This window comes from Manis pentadactyla, chromosome 3, assembly GCF_030020395.1.
Source record: "Manis pentadactyla isolate mManPen7 chromosome 3, mManPen7.hap1, whole genome shotgun sequence".
In the NCBI taxonomy this organism is placed as follows: Eukaryota; Metazoa; Chordata; class Mammalia; order Pholidota; family Manidae; genus Manis; species Manis pentadactyla.
The window spans coordinates 134,890,646-134,911,790 of record NC_080021.1 but is presented as its reverse complement, the minus strand read 5'-3'; the positions used below and the strand labels follow the sequence as shown (position 1 = coordinate 134,911,790).

The following is a 21,145-nucleotide window of genomic DNA, read 5'->3' as shown; positions in this document are numbered from 1 at the left end:
TTCTTATGCAGCTGAGCATTACACTCAGGCTGGCTTATTTGAGTGTGAGAGGACAGGTGGTAAGGGTGGAGGGCCACTGAAGGCAGCTTTCTTGGGTGATGACTATGCACTTTATAACTTTTGTACAGTTAACTTGATAGAGGTATTTTGGAACTGCAGGCTGAGGCTTGAGTTCAGCTCGGAGAGACAGGTAAGCACAGCAAAACAACCTACAATTACTCAATAGACCATAGAAAGGGCAACTTTTGAGGAACAGTCTAGTCAGAGGGGACAGCAGCAGAGAATCTAATGCCTAGGATGAGAGATTCCACTCCTGCGAAGACCAGGATCCACAGCGCACAGGTGTTCATTAGTCAGAGGGTAATCGGCAGAGGCGGAAGTGGAGGCGGAGAGGATTCTGGGGCTCTGGCTGGGCCTTCTACTGGTGTGTTTCTTTGTCCAGATGATGGGCTTTTTTTACTCTGGAAAGATGGACCCATGGAGTGATGCCTGCAACTTTGAGGGCAGTAGGAGTGGTTAGAACAACAATGTGGGGGCCAGTCCACTGAGGTTTGAGGGAGTCCCTTTTCTAATCTTTGACCCAGACTGAGTCCCCAGCCTAGAAGGAACATACTGAGGTCCTTAAGGAGATTGGGGCTTTTTTTATGGTGTATTGCTGTAGCTTATTTGGGGTGGCTCCTAAGGCTTGGAGCTGTTCCTCCACTCCCTTATCTCCTATTTGGTGTAGGTTCCCTGGAAGGCTTCCTAGACCCAGGTGTGTGATGAGGGGCAGGGGATGCAGTGGTGTCCATACACTAATTTAAAAGGGGAAAAACCTTGAGTTCCGGGTGTGCAGCGAGCACACAGGAGGGCCAGGGGCAGTAGGTCCAGCCACGGGAGGCCAGTTTCTTGGCAGGACTTAGCTAGGGTTCCCTTGAGGTGTGATTCATTCACTGTACTTTCCCTGAACTCTGTGGCCTGTATGCAGTGTGGAGTTTACAGGTAATGTTGAGAGATTTAGTTAAAATCTGTACTGCATCTACTACAAATGCAGGTTCATTGTCTGTGAATTGTAGATGGTAGGCCAAACCGAGGCACAATTTCTCTCAGGAGGGCTTTGGCTGTTAGCTTTGTTTTGTCCTGGTTGGGAAGGCTTCGACCCACCCAGAGTATGTACACACTATCACTAGGAGGTATCTGAGTCCTCTGCTTGGCTGGACATCTGTGAAGTTTATCTTAAGGTCTTTAAAAGGGGAAGCTCCTGCCTTTTGGACACCTGGCAGGGGTCGCGGTGCAGATTGAGCGTTATTTTTGACGCAAGTCATGCACTGCTCACTTATTGCTTGGCATAATGTGGCAACTGGCTGATGTAGTATTGTTTTTTTGAGAAGGGCTTTCAGTGCAGTTTTTTAAGGTGGGTGAGCTGATGGTATTTGCTGACTAAATGCCTTCTGGATGCAGTTGGGACAAAGATGCATCTGTCAGGCAGCATCCGCCACCCTTTCTCGGTTAGGGTGGCTCCTTCAGCCACAGCCCAGTCCTTTATTTCCAGTGCACTTGGGTGGAGAGGCCTCCACTGGGGGCATTAGGGCCATGGGGAGGGAAGGAGCTTTACCTGTTTCTTTCCTGGCTGCTGCTTTATTTGCCAGCCAATATTTCTGTGTTATAGGGTTGTTTGCAATACAGAATTGCTACTTTTTTTGGGAGGCAGACAGCCTTGAGGAGTTTTAATATTTTTTTTTCCTTGTTTTTGGCTCCTTTTCTTGCTGCAGTGAGACCTCTTTCCTTGCAGATTGCCCCATGAATGTGTACAGTAGCAAAGGCATATCGGGAGTTGGTGTAGATGTTGGCTCTCTTGCTTTTGCTGATGGTGGGGGCTTGAATTAAGGCATGCAGTTCAGCCCGTTGTGCTGATCATCTAGCTGGCGGGGGCTTTTGCTTTTAAGACCTCAGTGGCAGTAGTTACTACATAACCTGCTCTCCGGATACCTTCTTGTAGGTAACTGCTGCCATCACTGAATAGTGTGAGTTCTGGATTTTGTATTGCTTGATCCTGCAAATCCGGATGACTTGTGTAGACTTTGTCAGTTACTTCGGAGCAGTTATGATCTGGTTTCTCCTCTTTGGTGGGGAGGAAAGTTGCTGGATTTAGTGTCCGTACTGTTTTAAACGTGACCCACGCGTTTTCACAGAGGGGCCCTTGATATTGTGCCAGCCGAGAGTTGTAGAGGAAGCAGTGTCCCTGTGTGTTCATTAGGGACACAACAGCACAGGGGACCTTGACATTTAGTTCTTGTCCCAGGGTAAGTTTATTTGCTTTTTTAATGAATAGAACTGCAGCTGCCAGCGCTCTGAGGCAGGGCCACCATCCTGCTGCATCCAGGTCCAGTTTCTTTGACAGGTGTGTGACTGGCTGCTGCCAGGGCCCAACAGTCTGTGTGAGAACCCTGAGGGCCACTTTTTCCTTTTTATATATGAAGAGATTGAAGGGCTTTTTTAAATATCTGGCAGGGCCTGTCCTAAAGCAGGCCTTATTTTCAGGAAGGTGGCTTTTGCCTTTTCTGTCCAGAAAGGAGTCTCAATCTGGCCCCCCTAGGAGGCTGTAGAGGGGTTTTGCAATTGCTGAAAATCTGGGAATCCAGATTCAGCAGAATTGTGCAGCCCCCAGGAATTCTCTTATGCCTTTCTTCTCCATCCCTAGAACCCTCTTCCCTAGGTGAGGAGGAAGCCCAAGTACAAGACTCACTGCTGGCAGATTTGTGCCTTTTTCCATGAGACTCGGTATCCTGAGTCTGACAGGAATTGCAGGAGGGCCTTTGTGCCTTCTGCACAGTTCTTTCGGGTGTTACTGGCACGGAGGAGGTCATATATGTACTGGAGGAGGGTGCGTGGCTTCCCTCGGAAAGCTTGTGAGGTCTGTGGCTAATGCCTCTCCAAAGAGAGTAGTTGAGTTCTTGAACCCTTGTGGAAGCCGTGTCCATGTTAACTGCATCTGCTGCTCCATATCCAGTTCAGTCCATTCAAAGGCAAACGAGCTGGCTCTGGGGGACCAGCTGGAGGCAGAAAAAGGCTTCCTTTAAGTCTAGGCAAGTGAACCATTTGGCAGACCCCGGGATCTGGCTGAGGAGGGTGTATGGGTTTGGGACCACCGGGTGTGAAGAAACAGTCACTTTGTTAATGGCTTACAGGTCTTGAACAGGCCGGTACCCTCCTCCTGGCTTTTTGACTAGTAAAAGCAGGGTGTTCCAGGGCGACTGACACCCGGTTAGAATGCCTGCCTCTCTGACTCTAATCAGGTGTTCCTGAATGCCTGCTCTCGCCACTTGTGAGAGGGGGTACTGCCGCTGTCTCTGTGGCTGGGCTCCTGGAGCCATTTTTACAATGACAGGAGCTCAGTTATGAGCAAGTCCAGGTGGGTTGTCTTCAGCCCATACCAAGCGGAAGGCAGCTCTGAATTCAGGTGGGCTACTTGAGAGGGTCTGGGCACAGAACAGCCTCCACTCCTCTTCCCTGGGTGTGGTTATTGCCAGTACGAGGGACCGTGGCTCTTCTTAGCCTGGGTTAAGTTTGAAGCTGGTGCATCCAGTTGGTTCAAAAGTTATTTGGGCTCCGAGCTTCAAGAGTACATCTTGGCTGTGGAGGGGAACGGGGCACTCGGCCAGGTAGAGAAACTCATGTCAGGCCTTGTGGCCTCCAAGTTCACATTTGTGGGCTTGGCAGAAGTGTTGCTGGACTGCCTTTGTCCCAAGGGCTCTGAGGATAGTTGTAGTCTATTTACTGAAGGGGGCTACAGGGAGGGTGACCACAGAGTCTTCTGCCCCTGCGTCAACCACAAAAGTCATGTTTTGGCCCCCACTTTCATTCTGACCATGGGCTCATGGGGGCTGAGCGTGAGAGAGCCCAGTCCTTGTCAGTCTGAGTCTGTCCCTGCCAGGCCAGTGAGCCTGTCCCTGGGGGGCTCCTCCTGGCAGCGACTGGGCTTCAGGGCTTCACCTTGGTTAGGACATTCATTCTTCCAGTGCCCCTTCTCTTCAGAGTGAGCACCCTGGTCCCTGGCTAGGGGGGTCCTGGGCTTCACCCCTCTGGCAGTCGGCTTTTCTCTGCCTTTTGGTCATTTCTTTCTTTTAGGGCAGCTGCCAGGAGGCTGGTTTTTTTCTTCATTCTTCTTTCAGCCCTTCTGTCAGCCTGAACTTCTCTGTTTAGATACTTTTTAGCAATTTTAGTCAGCTGAGTGATATTCATCCCAGCAAAGCCTTTAAGTTTTGGAGCTTTTGTCTGATGTCTGGGGTGGCTTGGGCCATGAATGAAGTGTTGACCATTTGTTGACTCCCTGGTGACTCAGGACTGAAGGGGGTGTAGATGCAATAAGCTTCACACAGTCTTTCATAATAGTCCCTGGGAGACTCTCCTGGTTGTTGAGTGACTGAAGATACTTTGGTCACGTTCATAGGCTCCTTGGACCCGGCTTTGATCCCCTGGAGGAGGGTGTCTTGATATTGGCGGATATGGTGCTGTCCCTCAGGGGTGGTGAAGTCCCACTCGGGGCTCTTCTCGGGGACAGCGATTTCAGCCCATGCACCCCGATCAAGGACCCCAGCTGGTGCGTGTTTTCTGGGTGTTGGTGAGACCCTCTTATAATCTGCCTCCTCTCTTCCATGTTGAACAGGGTGTGGAGAAGCTGTTGGCAGTCTTCCCAGGTTGGCCAGTAGGTTTGGAAGAGGGATTCCATGAGATTAACCAGGGCTTGTGGCTTCCCCGAGAATGACAGGGTGTTGTGTTTCCAGTGGAGGAGGTCAGTCATGGTGAAGGGGTTATAGTAAAGCATGGACTGGCCGGGCTGGATGGTCCCGTCCTCATCACGCCTCTCAGGCTCCTGCATCTCCTGCACTGGCATCTGAAGGATGTCTGCTCCCAGCCGAGGGTGCAGTCTGGCTGCTGGTCCAGGGGAGAGTGGGTCTGCTGGTTCTGGAGGTGGCAGAGAGGCTGACATGGTGGGGTGTCCAAGACCAGGGGGCTGGGTGCTGACGACCTTGAGGGCGCATAGGGTGGGGACAGTATTGGCTCTTCCTCTGGATCACTGGTAAAATTCCCAGAGGCTCAGGCTTCTGTTGATTCTTTGTGGGCTGCTTTGTTGAGGTGACCAAAACCCTACCTTGTCCCTGCCTGTTGTAAGCGAATTGCACCCAAGGGGGAGAGGTCTGGGTGATTCCTAACCAGGAGTCAATGTGTGGGTACTGATCAGGATGACTTGGATCTCCAGTGATGACCCGCCAGACTCAGCAGACTGTTGGGACATCTAGGTTCCCTTTTAGAGACCACCCTACACTGAAGGTGGGCCATTCAGATTCACACAGGATCTTCAACCTGTTGGGAGTTAATTTTACCTCCGTAGTCTCCTGCAAATCCCTTCCTGAAATTTTTTATCATGGTGTCGAGAACTGTGGATTTGCTGTGCCCTGACCCCATGACGTGTCCATGTTATGGTGCCATGACGACAGACAAGGGAGGGGTGCCCCCTTCAGAGAAGAGACCAGTCAGATGCCTGTCCATTCACTCTCCTCACGGAGAATTTGGTCAGCCTTGACTAAGGTCCACCCATATAAGTCCTGAGCCACTGTTATGTCGTGGCGGCCAACCGCAAATACGGTGAAGGGCCCACTCAGATTCCATAGCACAGGCGGTAGAATCACAGATTCAGTGCAGACTGAATGGCTTCAGCTGCCCTGCACACTCACTCACACACTCAGACCAGAGTTTAAACATTCCTCCGCAAGGTATGTCTACCTGTGAGACTTCTAAGAAGTCTCTGGGAGGTGATCAGGCTCCCCTTCCTCCCCAATGGGTGGAAATTGGCTGGGTCAGGGGCCCCAGGGCCTTACCGGATTCAACATCGGAACCAGGCCCTCACCTGCTAAGCCTCCTTGAGTCCGGCAGGAACAGCAGAGCGGGGCCGGCCCAGGGTGACCAGGCGGGAGACTGCCGAAAGGTCAGGCAGGGTGTGTTGTGATCTTCCCTTCCATCAATGCCCCGCCATTGCCCCAAATTAGTGGTAACAATGGGCCAGTGCAGTTGGGTTTCCCAGTCAGGAAACCAAATGTTACAGAAAACCTGGACTGGATCACTGACGGAAGAACCAAGCAGCACTCAGAGGTCTTGGAAGGTTGAGTTTTATTTCACACCTGCGGACTCGGAGGGGAGTAATCTCCCAAGGTCTGAGCCCCAAGCACAGGCAAGGGAAACGATGTATACTTTTTTTGATAAGTGGCATTTCGGCCTGTGCAGCAAGCAGGGTGAAAGATGAGCACAGAGGAGTGAGAAAAAAGTGGTCTGCTGATCTTGACACTGTGTTGAATATTCTCCTTATCAAGAGGATCGTAGGGCAGTGTTATCCTCCCTTTCCATCCCTGTGTCACGGAAGTCACGCAGTAGGCTCCCCTGTCCGTACACCCTCCTTAAGTCTGTAGAGCCATGCACAGAAGCATAAAACCACCACCGTGCAAGGCGCTCTAGTCAGTCAAGACTTATATATGAAAAGACAGATCTACATCTGAATGCCTAATAATTTGAGTCACTTAGTAGTTTCTCTCAGTAAAAGTTCGCAAAAACGAGGAACTGAGAGAATCCTGTGGCCAAAGCAGACCACCGACCACTAACACCCATGAGGAAAAAGGGTTGTGTACAATGAGATCTCCAAAATCTCTCATCCGAAATGAAGACACACACAGAAACTGGCTTCATATGGAATTTATATGTATAGCAAAAGGGTTTTTATAATGTTAAAACAAGTAATAAGTATTTCCTGTGGGCTCTTCTCACTTAAAATTGCTTTTAAGTCTTTATATACGTATGGTGTTTTATTCACACAGTCACTTTCATCAGAAGCTTTTTAAAATATTTTCTTCTCTTGAGCTTATTGTTCTTTACTATTTCCTAAGAGCTAAGTGATGAGAGTATGGAGGAATGGTTTTTCTACTACTTTGTATGTAGGAGTTAAAAATGCACACCCTGTATCACAAGGATATTTTGTTTCAAGTTAGTACCACCTCTAAGAAGGCAGTGGAGAAGGGCCTCAGCTGTCAGGCTGCCTTCATTTATTTCTACCTCATCTGGTGGGACAAAGGAATTGTGTTGTCTTAACAGTAAAATCAGAATACATAGTGAAATTCAGGACCAAGGAAAATATAAAATAAACTGAAGTTCAAGACTGGGAGAAGGAATGCAGATATATAGGACATAATGTTCTTACTCAGATTTTTTTTTTTAAAGATAAATTTGAGTTTACTGATGGGCAAAACAAGAGAAGCAAACAGTATTTTCTCAATTAGTACATTTGGAAATGTGTGTGGGCAATAAAGGTGGTCAGAATGAATGAGTGCCTAACTGGCAGTAATGTGGGGAGGCCAGGGGTACTAAGTGGCTATCGTTGAGGGGAACGTTCCACATGCCAAGAACTGTTCTCCCTAAAATGCCTGGACACCTTGCTAAGGAACACTGAGCTAAATGGTTGTCCTTCAGGAAAAAAAAAAAAAAAAGACCATCTCTTCTAAGGAGAGCAAAGCTTTTCCTAGCACTTAACATGAGGGAAATCTGTCCCTGGGTCTTTAAATGGGGACAATTGAATGATCTAGTGAACAGTCAGGCATCTTAGACTATCCGTAGAGTAAATGTAATCAGGGACTTCTGAAAGTCTGTGCTTTTATTATTTTTTGCTGTAACCGAAAAGCCCAATGCCAAAACGTAAGTCACGAAGGCATCCTTTCATGACCTAAGTGCACTGCTGTTTGGTATTTTCATTCGATCTAGAACATACCATATTTCAGTTAACACTGTAGACAGCATTTCTATAGTTTGACTGCCTTGAAGGAGCTATCTGAAAAAGGTAAGCAGAAATAAGCTGGGTTTGCCAGAAATTTGCTGTGTTAGAATGAAGAGCATCGTAGAATCTTTTAAACAGACCGCTCATTCTATTAGGGTTTTTTTAACCATTCCCTTTTTGTTTAACCATGCCCTTTTCCAGACAGACAAATTTTAATGTGTAAAGGTGAGATAATTTGGCAAACTCCTGTAGCAGATATTTATGAAATAAGTTAACTGGATATTGGTAATTTGCTTATTTAAATATTTCGCAAAGAAATTTACAGCCATATAAATTCCTTATGGACTTTAGAAGCAACCTAGATACAGAAGCAGTAAAAAGTCCCGTTGGAACCTCCTTAAGGAAAGTTGTAAAAATGAAGATGCTAGAAATATACTTTGCCTGTAATTGGCAAAGGGGGTGGGGGGAAGGTAATTCCTTTATCCTTACATTAGCAATACCAGTAGTTTTCAACATTGTTAAGCCCCTCCATTCCTGAGGCGAACAGACAATCTCTTTAGAAACCTGTCTCTTCACAGTGATTTTCAGAGTGAGGGACATTTCTTACCAGGAAACAAATTGGAATATGCACCCGCTGGAGTTTCTAATGTGCCCTTTGAGGCCACACATCTCCCCCATCACACACAGACCAACTTAGAAGGCCTTTTTCAGAGAAGATGAAGAAGCTTGTTGTTTAATGACTAAATCCTGGGTGGGTGTAAAATATTCAGGGAATATTATTATTACTAAAACCACGCAGCAGGAGGTCCAATCCCATGCCACCAGTGTTGGCAGGCCAAGAACTGTCTGTATAAACACTCATTTCTTTAAAGCAATATTTGGTACGGTAAAATCCAAAAGAACAGGATCCCCGTCCCTTAGCTTTGACCTATACCATTTAATACATCAGGTAAATAATACAGTTGTACTCCAGTGTCTTGGCGATTATAGTGTGTTACCTATACACAGAAATTACTCTCAGGCAGTACCATAAACTTACCATTTAAAAAAAAGAGTCTCACTCGTCAGATGGAAATTGGAGTCCCAAATAGATGGCAACCATGTATACTTCTGGTGTTCTCAGTTTTTCACCAATGTCAAAAACTAAAACTACTGAATTTTTGACCCCTAAGATATACCTCATGCTTTTCTTCTTTTACTTTAATTAGAAATAAACAGGTCATATAATGAGTTTCATCTCCAATTTATTAAACTCTGTAATCTTCCTGAGGCAGAGGTATTTTGATGGTTGTAACTAGCCTTTGCCGTAGACCCTACTCAGTGTCAGAGTTTGAATTCCAGCTCTACTTCATACTTCCTGTGTGACCATGAGAAAGTTCCTCAACTTCTCTGTGTCTCAGTGTTCTTGTGTTTAAAAGACAAATAGTTACACATCTTACATCCTTGTGTTTAAAAGACAAATAGTTACACATCTTACTTGAAGGCCAAGTGAGGTAATACCCATGAAATGCTCTGAACAGCTCTGAAACAAGCTCAGTATAAATAACTATCAATATTACTACCATTGGATAAGATTGATGTCAGTCTCACTCCCCTGAAGGATGGGGATCAACAAGGACAAGTAATCCATAAATAGCATGCAACCATGTTTAACTATAAATAAAAGAATGGGTGATACCAGCAGATCTGGTACTTTGAACTCCTTTTAAAAAAAAAAGAATGTACATGGTAGAATATTTTTCAAAATTTTATACGTTGACTATTAAGTTTTGTTTATAAAAATAGAAAGCCACTCAGTACTTTACAATTTATGTTAGCTTATTTTAGATATTCCTTATTAGAATTAAAGGTATTAGTAACTTTTCTTTTTAAAGCTGAGGCTTTATTTTCTGTTGAAGTTCATCAACTGAAGTGACTACTTCTAATTCAAGGCCTCTCCATTTCTGCCGACAGACGTTCTAGTGAGTGAGAATGTCACTCTGCTATCAGACTGGTTGTTTTGCATTATCTCTATACATAATATTCTTGGTTCTCATCATTATAATTCTTACAGAAACTAACTGCTACCTCAATAATGTCAGGGAGATGGAACAATGGTAGTGTTGTTTCTCTTTACTAAAACTTAAGGATTCTGAAGAAACTTTTTAAAAAAATATTATTTCACTTAGATGAGGTATTGGTGACATTTCAAAGCCATTCACAGAACCTCTGAGAGCAGACAGTGTTCACAACCACTGATTTCCTCACTTGTCCATGTTACTTCTGCACCCTCAATGAGTAAGTCACTGAAACACACCATCTTCTTTGGTTAGAGAGAAGTAGGCCACTCACTGAGAGGTCTTGCAACGGGGCGGCCATTGTGAATTCACAGGTTTTGAAAAAACTATAAAAATACTTACGGGGAGAAAAGAGAATAAACTGAGGTGAAGAGGAGTGAAGCAAGGTGGAGGCCACAGAGACACCGCAGTGGGGAGTACCCGCAAGCGGCCCTGAAGTGCCCGGCTGCCACCTCCGGGACAGGACTGTTTTTCTGGGGCTCACACCAGGATCCTTTTGATTGCTGAGAGTTCTTCTGAGCGCCTCATGTCTGTCACCCAAGCTTTATTTGAGACCTTTACTCGTATTTGAAAAGACTGTGTGTGTGTGTGTGTGTGTGTGTGCGCGCGTGCGCGTGTGTGTGTATACATGCATGCATGTGGTCACCATGTGTGTGTGGTGTCACCGTGTGTACATGTGTGTGTGTGGTCACCATTTGTGAGTGTGTGTATACTTGTATGCATGTGTGTGTGGTCACCATGTGTGTGTGCGTGTGTGTGTATACATGTATGCATGTGGTCATGTGTGTGTGTCCACAGCCAGATGCAGATGTGTTTCTTCACATCCAAAGAAAAAAATCCTGTTTATTGTGTGAAGGCAGCACATGATTAATAGTGGCCACAATATACAAGTATTTCAATTTCTGAGGAATATTAAAGTTAAGTCCAAGTGAGAGCCTTTAATTACATGGCACAGAAATATACTAAAGAAAAACTTAGGAAGAAGTACTGTAGACCACAATCCTAGATAAAATCCTATGGTCTTTCCCAGTTTCTCAGTCCTTTCGATGTAATTATTGATAACCGAAATGATAAAAACTCAGAACCTGCTTTCAAATTCAAACATATTCAGAAAAGGTCTAAAATGTAGTATCCTTTCCATTTCCTTTGGTTTCTTACAGTTCATACTGTTGTAAATTATTCCTACTTAGGGAACGTGAATTAAACCCATCTCTCCTAAATTTCTGATTATACCTTTGCTATTTAGTAACACAGACTACGTATGAAATAAGAACTCATTCCGCCTTAAATTGTACTTAGATATTTCAGAACCATTTCCAAAGATAGCTTATTCTAAAAGATGAGAATTCTGATAACAAAAGGAGAACCTGTGTTATTTAGGTTTAAGCTCAGACCGAAAAGAAACATTTTAAGCATTTGAAGGAACCGACAGGACCTTTATCCGAGTTAATTTGTTCTTTAATACATGGAGATAACGACACAGACTCAGTTATACCTGTCTGTGATGTGGCACCGCGTTCCTTCAATCAACTGCGTGTTTTCAACTTAAGTTTACTTAAAGTTTTCTGAAAAGAAACGTACAAAGACAGCATTCAATTCAGGATTAATCGCCATGGCAACTGTGACTGGTCACTGAAAGGGGGAGGATGTGCTCCCCCCTGTTTCCTGCCAGCTGTCATAGTCGACCTCTGCTGCCTGAATCCAGGCCAAGATATAGACTGTGACCAGTTCCAAGAAACTATATCTGTATTTTTATAAATTGGTACAAGTATCAGACTATAAAAGAAGACTTAATCCCCTGAGTTAGATGACAGACACTTGGCACTCCTGCCAGTGTTTGACAGAGCAATAACGGGTGGCTTTGTAGTAAAACCTGGATTAATAGTAAACCCTCCTTTATGTTGCTGCAGTGTGGTGTAAATGAGAGCTGAGCCTGCTGACAGCCGGGGGTGGGGTGGCGTGGGGAGAGTGCCTTTTCTATAACTCGTGCAGGTTTAAGCATTGCACAGAATACTGTACATACAAAATGTTGTGTTAGTAAGGACTTCTCTTTCTTGTATTTGTATTAGATTGGCATTTTGTAGATTACTTGGAGAAAAGATTTCTATGAGCTATGGTGGATTTGGCTGCAGTATGTTTATACAGCTTTTGGAGTCAGTAAGGAGGGATGGGCTGTTTACAAAGAGCAGACTTTGGGGAGATACAGCATTCCATTATCCTGTTTTTCAGGGTAGTGAATGAATAGCATGATGGTTTAAAGTAATTGTTCACAAATGACTGGTTTATGAAGTAGTCCAGTAAGAAAGGTTTGTGGTTTCAGCATGGAACAGAATTAACTCTTACTGGGTGGAATTTTTAATGGACTTAATCATTTTTCTTTCAGTAGTTGATGTTAATTTTATGGTGTTAGTATCAGAAAGTTATTCTTTCAAGTAATTTTAGTAGAGATCAAGATTTTTTAAATTGTATATATATGAAATTATGTGACTAGTGTTGGCATGAGAAAGGCTTTTGTGTTTCTATCCTTAAAACTAGGTTTGAGTCAGGAAGGGAGTATGCCAGTGGTGAAGAATACCTGTTAGCTCATCGGAGGCAGGAGAAGCTGATGTTCACTATGAACATTCCTGCCTGTTCCCCTTAGCAGGTGCCTCCGAGAAGTGGCGGCATCCTTCCTCAAGGTGATGTTACCAGGGTTAATGAACAATGTGACAGATGACTGACGTGCGCAAAGCACATGCAGCACCTCCTTGCAAGAAAGGCATTAAAATTACTCAAAATATGTAAATTTTTGCTGTTGTAATTAGGATTATTGCTTATCAGTAGGGGTAATGAGTGAGACTTACTGTGTAGTCTCTGTGATGACCTATGATTATTTTTGTTAATAGTACCAATAATAGAATATATTAGAGTATCATAAAAGAAACTGTCTATGCCTCTAATTTTATGGATGAAGGATCCACCTTGAACTATGGCTGATTTGTCATGAAAAATACTATACAAAAAAATTGTTTTGAAAGGAATTACAAACTAATTTGATAATGGACTGGATTGAGAAAAATAACCTTCTCTTGTTAGGAAATAGTTTGATCCTACCTCTTCTTCTAACTGCTCATTGTTCCAGTTGCACAGAATATAGATATGGCTTCTATGAATAATTTCTCTGTTTAGAATAGTTAGAAAACAAATAGTTAAAAAAATTCTATTTCTTCAAATAATGCCTTCTCGTTAACAATATAAAAGCTTAGAGCTATAAGGCCTCATTGAACTCAGATTGACTCCACCTGATGACTTAAAGCATATTAAGCACGTAACAGTTCTTTTCAAATTATATTTTTATCCGCCTATGAAAATCGTAGTATTGAGACAGGGACCATGGGTTTAGGCAGAGTGAGATGAGGGCCTCTGAGGGAAAAAAAGCAAAACAAGATAATTACACTCAAAACGAAGTTAACAATGTGCAAAGTAGTCCCTATCTAAACTCTGTGTTAAGCATTATGCAAAGTCAGAGTCTCACTAATTCTCTAGGGTAAAGATACCAGACTAGGAATATAGACATATTTAGTTAGATAAATTAAAGCTCAAAAGGCCAGCAGCAACTTGGCCTGGAATGTTTGAGTGTTCCGCAAATAAAGAAGGGTATCTCAGCATAACCTGTCACTTTACTGTATCAATTAGATCATGACATTGTAAAATTTGCCTTAGCCTGCAAAAGGCCCAGCTTATTTTTAACTGTACCTACTATGTGCTGTTTTCCCTTCTCTAATCCTAATCAGGAAATCTGCAACCTAGGCAAAAGACTAATTTGGTAAGCAATCCCAGCTATAAACAAGCCCTAGAAGTCAAGAAGTAAGATTCTGAATACACTCTAGCAAACAGAAAACAACCAGCCTACCTTTGGGGGCAGGGCAGGTGGTCTTACAAGTCTGCACCCCTAGCCCTTTACTCCCATTCCTGAAAATCCTCAACCACACATAAAACCCCTAGACAATGGCACAACCACGGACTCTCTTGTCTCCTCCTGGCGTAAGCCAGGAGCTCTGTCCTCTCACTTTATTTCTAAATAAAAGCCTCTCCCCTGCTCTCCTACATTGAGTGTTTGGGAAGTTCATTCCCCGGCTCAGTGAACAAAAACCCTGACATCAGTGTCAATTGGACATGGCCGCTTAATGGAAACACCTACTACCTTGTCATCTGAGAATCCTACCTCTACTATTATGAATTCTGAATTTTTATAGGGCAAATAAAGCAAAACTATAAGGCTAGGAGTCAGTATTTCAGTAACTGAAGTGTTCTTGGAGTCTAATGCAAACATATCATTTTACTGATTTTTAAAAATAAGAGAGTGAATGGCTTTCCTCAGGCTCAACAGGGGCAGTCAGCTTAAGTCCCTGTAGCCTTTCAATCCCTCTGTCTTCTCTTGGGCTTTTCCCTCAATTCTTTGGTTTCTATTTTGTTTTGAAGATTTTACTCTTTTTTTCAATTCCATATCACTTTTCCAGTATGACAAATCAGTCTAATTGTCCAAGATAACTTGCCTGTGAAGAATCACCTTCACTTTAGCAATTAAACAAAAACTTCAGGTGGACCGAATGCATCCTTCCCTTTAAAAAATATACTTTTTAGATACTAAAACTCCTGACTGTTTGGACTCCAGAAATACAATAAGACTGTTGGCAGTGTCTGCTTGAAGGTATTTTGGCAAAGGCATGAATTTTTACTTTTTTCTCTTAATGCTTTTTCTCTATCAGAAATCACCTCCCAGGGAGGCATGACTTTTCTAGCCCCCCAGATCTCTAATCTACCTCAGTATCTACCCCCAGATGCATCCCCCCTTACTCAGAGCCTGCCCGAGTTCTCCCCTCAGCTGGACGTGGGCTGTCCTTCCCCCTCGCTCCTGGTGTTTCATGCAGTAGTACTGTATGCGGCCCATTACTCTAAAATAGGACTTCCACATTTTTATTATGGTTATGTAAGTACACATCTTTCTCTGCTTTTCCAATAAACGCTGGACTTCCAAATAACAGGATATATCTCTAATTCACTTCTGATAATCCCAGAGACCTAAAATAGTGTCTTGATCCTCTTTGAATAAATACAGATTTTCAGTTGTTTTCAGGACACAATGAACCCCATCACTATGTTCTGAGAATTTTTAAGTGGTTTAAATTAACTTTTCAATGAACAACTTTCATACTTTTCCTGGAAATCCTCTGGAGATGACTTGACATTGTTCAGAGCTATTGCTGAATATGTTTAATCAGACAGGGAAACCATCCCTTCTTACCTAAATGAGCATTGTTCTCAGGTTAGCCTGGCATTCATGGTCTTCGATACGCGTACTCAGTGTGCACCTCTAACCGCATCCTCCTCCGCCTGCTGCTGACTCCAGGTGGGCCCGGTTCAAGTCCCACTTCCTCCATACTGCCTCAGTCTTCAGAGGTCACCCTGTTCCAGGCTCCTGGCTCACCCACTCTTTGTGCAAGTCCTTGTAGCATGGCAGACAACGTGTTAGTGTTCCTGACTATCTGTACTCTCCTCAGGGACGTTCCCAACTGTTTAAGGATGAGGACCATGGCATACACTTCCATAAACTCCCATGAGCAGCAGCACAGTGGAAGTTCAGCAAATACCTTTATTGGTAATTCCTGCATGGAAGCACTGCATGAGGCAGGCAGGCACAGCCATTCTGCCTCTGAGTAAAGGCCCCTCGACTCTTAGCCCCACAGTTGGGGTACATGTGCTGGCAGCAGCAGCAATCTTCCTTCATTACCTTCTCGTTGTTTTCATCTGTTGGCCATAGTGATGGTGGGAAACCCACTCGAGAAGGGAGAACATGGACAGTGGAATCAGGAAGGTGACCCTTCTCAGGCATGACCCTGGGCTCCCCTCGTCTAGCGATAATCACCCCAAACTGTCCTTTGGGGACTAATTTTCTTCCAAGGTCCTGTCAAAGGCCTTACTCTGTTCTTTTCCTGGCACACAAGGACTCTGTCCATGTGACCCTAGCCTGCATTCCCAGTCTCATCCTGGCCCTCATTCAGGCTTAGCGGCCCTCACTACGTGCCAGACGCCCTGCTGGACCCTGAGACTTAAAAGGTGAGCAGGCTCCTCCTTGTCAGCCTCCAGCTCAGGACCCGGCCTCCATGCATGCCATGGACTTTTACCCTCCAGGCCTGCGCTCCTGTGTAAAATCCTGACTCACCGGGTCTGCCGGTTGAACTCCTACCCTTTGCTTCATCAGTGACAGCTTTCCCCTGAGGCTTCTCCGGAGCAGTGTCAATGTCTTCTTCACCTTCCTGTTTGCTTGTGTGCACGCACATGAGCATGATCGCTACAGCACTGACCACATTGTGTTACATGGCACTGGTCATATGGCTCCTGGATGCTTTCAGGTGCAAGGAATTGAGTAGTCCCCTAAAAGCAGCTCTCAGTGAGCCTCTGAACTAGCATCTCCAGGTCTAGGCTAAAGCCCAGTAACTCCATAAGGGTGCAGGCTCTCTCCTGTGCCCCTCATCCCTGCAAGGTTGCTTCAGTCCCAGAGCCTTTCTTTCACCTCATGGTGCAGGATGACCAATTCGCCCCAGAACTCATTTCCTCATTTGAGAATCTCTTCTCAAAGAGATTCTGTAGGTAAAAATGTGAAGAATTCCTCCTATCTACTAGAGTCCTGTATGGTGGCCAGGCTCCCAGCAGGGTATGTCTAAACAGTGGTCAATGATCTAAAAGAGAATTTGTGATGTTTTTGCCAGTTTCCTGATAAAAATTGTATCTTTGACATGACCAGACTCAGCTCTTCCAGCCTTTACGACAAGATTGTTGGTAAGTTGATCCTTTATGTTAAAGGTGTCAGTCATCTTATAGCCAAATTACTATCAGAATCAAATTTCAGTTTGTCTGTAAACAGTTTTCATGACTGCTTAGCATTACTTGCTACAAAATGGAATTAGAAAACCGTATCCTACTTTTATTGAGTATTTAAGGCTATCTTGTGACTATAACCAGGTGAAATAATGAAAAGAACTTTTCACTTTGTTCATAAAAATTATTTGGTAAATGTCTTCCAAAAATTACACTTTCTTATATTTGTGTATTTATGTAAATTTGTTATATTTTTATAAATTTGTAATTTTATAATTTGTTATATTTGTGTAAATTTTTATTCCAGCACCCATTTTTTGAGAGCCTGAGGGGTACCTGACTCAGGACTCAGTACAAAAAATAGTAGGTGTCTGCTGTGTGTGTTAGAGGCGTATCTGATCCCATGAAGTAGGGAAGAGCTAACAGTCTAGTAGCTGCTGACAGAACAGGGGCCCTGCCTCTTCAGAGAGCCCCTCGGTTGGGTGCACCCTCAGAGTGAGGGCTGGAGTAACAGGGGAGAGTAGGACTTGGGCCTCCGTGCCACCCTCGGGCTGCTTGCTCTGGTGGGCTGTGTGGGATCGCGGACCATCTTAAATCAAGGGAGATTCCGTTTCTGTAACAGAGCTGTCAGATGAGCTGTCAAATAACAAATGCAAAAGTATGCAAGGAAAGTCTTGTGAAGCTGGACTGTCCAACTTGGGCAGGACTATGTCGGGGAGAAGGCAAGGGAGGAAATTTGGCTCCATGACGTGTTTGGCAGTAGTGAGAAGACTGGCCTAATATTGGACAACTGGGAGAATAAAGCTGCAGAGGGTGTTGGGAACAGATCAGAAAGGCCTTATATTTAGAGAAATAATCAATAAATGTTAAACAGAGCTGAACAGACTTAGATGTTAAGAGTTTTCACTCTGACAATGACTTTCAACATGTGCAAAATGTCTAACCATCCCGTGGTGACAAAGGGCCAGAGCCAGGCCTGAGCTGCTAGACAAAATCATTATTCCAAACAGAAAGATTTTCTGTTTTCACATTGTAGGGAGGGAGCCTTGTCACGTGCCTGGGCCTAAAGCTGGGTGAAACCAAAGCCCACTTGCGATCCTCCTGGTCAGGTTCTCCAGTGTGGAGGTGCTAGCAGAGGTGTGTGCTGAGTGCAGGCAGGCCAGCTGACTGCGAGTGAGCAGTTCTCCAGAGGTGGATGTCTCTGGATATCTGAGGTTTCGGATATCCCAGGATATCTGAGAATCTTTCAGGGGCCTGAAAGGGCAGGACTTCTCAGAATAATAGTAAGTGACCTTTTCACTTGCTGACTTTTGCCCAGAAGGTATAGAAGCCGCAGGGGAAGCTGTGCTTCTGCCCTGCCATGACCACCCTAGCAGGCACTGGGTTCTACACTGCCTCCTGCAAGAAAAGAAAACTAGCTTCTCTTAATATCCTTGATGGACCAATAAAAATTACTAATTTTATTAAATCTTGACCCCGGAGTCCTCATTTTTTTTCACATTCTGTTTGATAAAGCAGATACATCAGCACTCGGTACAACTGAGCTGCAATCCGTGTGAGCCACTGTTTTTAGTGAACATCGTTTGTATTTAAAGAATGACTGGCAGGCAGACTGTGGGTATTCAGACTTGTGTGTTTGGGAGATACTTCCTTAAAATGAACTTAGTGAGTAAGTCGCTTCAAGGAAAATAAGGGCTCATACTTGTGGCCAGTGATAGAATTCAGGCTTTCAAGTGAAAATTAAAATATTGAAAAACTTGTATCTGCCACCATGAATGACTATGACATCTTCCCAACACATAAAGATTTTCCTGATGTAGTAGGTGGCAATAATACAAATAGGATTTTCCAGTGTTGTAAAACTGAATGTGTCAACATTTTGAAGATCTGCATAACTCAATATTTTCCACATAAATAGTGAATAATATTACAGAATTATGAATGGGGAAAACCTCAGCCAAACAAGATATGCCATTGAATTTTAATTTTAACAATATGAAAATTCACTGATACAGTTTCAGATTTTACATGAAACTAACCTTGAGTTTTGATATAGTATGAAAAAAGAATATCTATAATTAATATCTATAATTACCTGAAAGGGCTATTGAAATACTCCTCCCTTTCTAACTATGTATCTGTATGAGGCTGATTTTCTTCATGTGCTCCAACTAAAACAATGTTGTTGCAACAGATTGAAGGCAGAGGCAGATATGAGAATCCAGCTGTCATTTATTAGGCCAGATATTAAAGATCACTTTTGCAAAAAATGTAGGACATGGCCACTCTTCTAATTTTTTTTGTTGTTTGCTTTGGAAAATAAGGGTTTTGTTTGTTTGTTTAATGTTATGTAGGCTAACATGTAATTGGCTTATTGTTATTTTTAAAGAATTAATAAATACTTTAAATTTTCAATAGATACATCCCACGTAGCCAGAAGCTCTTTGGGGTCCCTGGTAATTTTTAGTGCAAAGTGGTCCTAAGACCAAAAAGTTTCAGAACTACCATCGTAGACCACATGAAGAGAGTGATCATTTAATTCTGTGCTAGCAGACATACTTCCAATGGGTGTTCCTCTGTGTGAAAGCTTTCCTGCCCTGCGTGACTCAGGAAAGCATATCAGTAGGAGAGAGTGAAAATGGTGTGGTTATAGGGAATCCACTCTAGTGTGCTGTAAAGGTGGATCATTCAAAGGCTGAGTACTTTATTATAATAATAACCGACATCCAGCCTCCTAACGAGTTGCGCGCTCTCAGTGCTGATTGTAGTACAGTGCTTGAAATATCCTTCCTTGGATGCTGGAGAGACAGTGCTGGCCTTGTGACTGAATCAGCCCACACTCAGAAACCTGCACCTGCTCCAGCTGGAGGCCTGGAGGAGGGAGTGAGGAGCCTGAGCTCCATGTGAAGCACCAGCCCTGGATAGACAGGCAGGGGCCAGTGTCTGCCGAGGAAGACATAAGGGTAAGATCTGTTACCTTCCGTTAGCCTTTCACATGACAGGTATCATTTAGTGTAGGACCTGCAACTAGATTTTAGAGAAAATTTTACAATACAAATAATATGTACAAAGATTTGACTCAGGGCTGTAAGATGCTAAGGACCTAGTCATTACTACTTACTAGAGATCCTGTAAAGCCTGGTAGAACTGTGAATTTTAAATGTGTAAGAGACTGATGGGAGTACCAGTTCTAAATTCCTATCCCCTAGATCTTGATCCCCACATCCCTCATCCACCAGGATAATATGGCTCAAAATACACAAAATATCCCCGTTTACACAGTAAATGGCCAATGTCTAGACCCTGGGCCTGTGGTGCCCAGTCCAGTGCTCAGACTTCTGCCCCAAAAAAGCCAGATCCTGCTCTAGCCTCTGTCCCAAGGCGTGTTAAGGGGCATTTGCTCCCCGCCCACCCTCGCCTAGAGGACTGGACTGGGGTGTTAGCAAAAACAGCCTGTGCTGTCTGCAGGCTTCGAGAAGGTAACCGACAGTGTCTCACCCGCCCGCACTACAGGTTGGTTGTTGTGGCTGAAGGGTTCGCAGAGCCCGTTCCTATTTCCACCAGTAGTGGGCGCCCAGCCCAGTGTCCACCTGCAGTGCCAAGGCTTTCACCTCGTTCCCTCCACCAGGTAGATGGGTGTCGTGGACAGTGCAAAATGGACTTTTGTGGGTAAAAAAGGAAGCTAGGCTCTGGGCAGCCAGAACAAAGTTGTCCTTTTGTGGCTCACTCAGAAAGCAAACTACTATTAAAAAAAAAAAATATATATATATATATATATACTTACATATGCAATTTATCTTATATATAATCCATTTGTGTGTGTGTGTGTATGTATCCGGATTGTAACTTTTAGGAGGAAAGTAGAATCATAATCACAAACTTTAATGTCTTTCCACCCAGAAGAGGTTTGGGATTTGAATCTAAGTGTTTTTTTCTTCAGATTTGAATGTCATTTTTAAGCATATGCAGAAAATGTGACTTTAGTATATATTTGTGGTGGGACCTCTAGGCAGCTGGCCCTCTCCTGAGAGTGAGTCAGGAGCAGCTCGTTGCTGCCATAGGTTTTCCTTGAGTGCGGGAAGACTGCATTTACCATATTTCTTGCTTCCAGGCAGAAATCTTGATGATTACTTTGAGGCTCTCACACTTGTACAGAGATCCCTGAAAGTTTTTGCCCTTTTAGACTCTCAGATGCCATTTGAATGAGTTTATTTACAGGTGCTGCATGTTTATATAATATTGCTGATTGCCTGCCTTGCAAAGGCAAGAGAGTTTTATGACTTTTCGTGTGTTTACAGGGTTTGGCCCTTCCCCAAAGAAAGATTTCTTGTTTAATCTTTTGTTTGAACAGATGTGTAAACAAAAGGATTGCCGCCTCTCAGACTTCACTATTTAAGGTTTAATGAAAAAGAATGAAAGAGCACGTGATCTTCTA

At 43.9% G+C, this 21,145-nt stretch overlaps 1 protein-coding gene across 6 annotated transcripts in view; it reads left to right on the top strand.

The window, feature by feature from the left end:
- Positions 1–21,145, top strand: part of ERCC6L2 (ERCC excision repair 6 like 2) — a 210,056-nt gene that overhangs the window by 137,295 nt on the left and 51,616 nt on the right. The gene's annotated exons all lie outside the window — the stretch shown is intronic.